A 2,500-nucleotide genomic window follows, 5' to 3' on the forward strand; every position below is an offset into this window, starting at 1 on the left:
GTCCCGGTGGTACGCGCGACAGACCGGCCGGGGGTCTTGCCTTAACCGGCTGGGCCGCGAGGAGATAAACCTCTATAATAAATCCCTTGCTCAAGCTATGGCGCGCGGCGAAGGGCGCGTATCCGCCTTGCACTAACACTGTGGATACGTGGCCGGTGGGTGCACCGGTCCCTAGCGGCCACCCTTGGGGCACCTGGCGCCCCCCAAGAGTAAGAGCCTTCCCCTCGGTTAGGGCGTAAGCCGGGGGGTGACCTCAAGACGACCCTTTTCGTGGGAACAGTATGGAGAAGAAAATAAACCTAAAAACAATAATCGGGGCTGGGGAGGGGAAAGGGAAAGGTAAAGGAGGAAGGAAGAAGGTGGAGAAGGAGAAGGAGGTGAAAGAAGTAGAGAGGGCTAGCAGAGCTAGCACCTCTAGTTCTGTAGATGCTTCGACCTCAAGAAGCCGTAGTGTAAGCTTGAGGCGAAGGAGTGAGAGTCGAGACTCGAGTGCGAGCTCGAAAAAGAGACGTATGAATGATGAAGATGTGAGTGAATGTGAAAGTATGAGTGATTGTGATAGTGAAAAAGGTATGAGTGGTAATTTGTCTGGAAAGCGTGACTTGAGTGCGAGTGTGTGTACAATTGTGAGAGAGGATGTAACTGCGGAGAAGGATGAATGTGTCAAGATGCGTGCGATCAGTGAGAAATTGAGAAAGTGTCTGTTTGCTGAATCTAGTAAAGTGAGTAAGAGTGTGATTGAGAGTGTGCTTGGGTGTGCTAGCGAGTATGAAGAATGTCTGGTGCGTCTGTTATGCGAGAATGAGAGATTGAAAGGGCGACTGGATGAATGCAAAAGTGTGAATGTGAATGTACCCGTCCAGAATGTCTGTGTGAATGAAAGAACGTATGCAAGTATGGCTGGAATAAAGAAGAGTGTGCCTGTAAAAACCGGTGTGAATGTGCCTGTGGTAAGAGTGCCTGAAAAGAAGTATGCTGTGGTGATCAAGCCGAGGGATGAGAGTGTGAAAATGAGCAGTGAGGAAGTGAAAGAACGCGTGATGAAAGAGGTGAGTAAATCGTTGAATGTAAGAGTGAAAGCTGTGAGGAAAACTAGGAATGGAGGTATAGCCGTCGAGACGGTGAGCGAGAGTGAAATGAAACAGATGCGTGAATGTAAGAAGTTTGAATCTATCGGTATGAGAGTGGATGAACCGAGAAAGATTGGACCTAAAGTAATTGTCTATGATGTGCCTGTGGAAATACCGAGTGAGGAACTGTTGAGTGAATTGTATGTTAAAAATTTAAAGGAATGTGTGAATGAGAAAGAGTTTCGTGAGCGTGTGCGTGTAGTGAGTAGGACGAATAAAAAGGATGCGAGTATTGGGAATGTTGTGTTTGAGTTGAGTGTGAGAATGTATAATGTGTTGATGAATGAGGGACGTATGTATATTGGATGGCGTGCGTGTAAGTTGCGAGAGTTTGTGAACGTCCTGAGATGCCATAAATGTTGCGCGTTTGGTCATATGGCCAAGGAGTGCAAGGAGAAGGATGCGTGCTGTCAAAAATGTGGAGAGAATGGACACTTAAAGAGTGCATGTAGTAAGAATGTGTGTTGCAGAAACTGCAAAGTTAAGGGCAACAAGAGCGACCACTCGGTGACGTCCCTGGAGTGTCCCGAGTATGTGCGAATGGTTGAGCGTGAGCGAATGAGGATATGTATGGAATAATGGCTGAATGTGAATTGAACACGATCCAGTGTAACTGTCAGAGAGCGTATGCAGTAATGTGTGACTTGGGTGTGTTGATGTGTGAGAAACGTGTGAATGTGGCCATCATACAGGAGCCGTATGTGGCAGTGGATGGATGTGTCAAAGGTTTGCCTGCTTGTATGAATGTTTATGTGACTGAGGTGGGCCACAAAAAGGCCGCCGTGGTCGTGAATGGAGAGCGATTGGAATCGATGTGTGTGAGAGAATGTACGAATGAGTGTGGTGTGTGCGTATGGGTAAAGGGGGATTTCGGCGAAGCGTTTGTTGTGTCTGTGTATTGCAGGTACGGCCATGACCTTGGGCCGTACCTCGCGTACCTGGAGTGTGTGCGTGAGAGAACGAGGGGAAAGAGGTTGTTGGTTGGAATGGATGCGAATGCAGTGTCGCCCTTGTGGCATAGCAAGGGCGACCTGCATTCACGTGAGAATGTGCTGCGTGGAGAGATGCTTGAAGGATGGATAATTGGAAATGGAATGCATGTTTTGAATGAGCCGAGTGAATGGTTTACGTTTGCGGGTGTGCATGGACAGAGTGACATCGATGTCACTCTGGTGAATGATGGATGGGCCAGGTGTCAGTTTGAATGGGAAATAAAGAGTGATTGGTGTGTGAGTGATCATAACGTCATAAATGTGAGAATAAGGTGTGCGAATGCGAGTGAGAATGCTGTGCGTGTCGGAAGGAGGTGGTCCAGTAGAGGGGTCGACTGGGATGGATACATGAGTGAATTGAAAGAGTGCGTAGCTTTA

This window comes from Nomia melanderi, unplaced genomic scaffold (assembly GCF_051020985.1).
Source record: "Nomia melanderi isolate GNS246 unplaced genomic scaffold, iyNomMela1 scaffold0066, whole genome shotgun sequence".
Lineage (NCBI taxonomy): Eukaryota > Metazoa > Arthropoda > Insecta > Hymenoptera > Halictidae > Nomia > Nomia melanderi.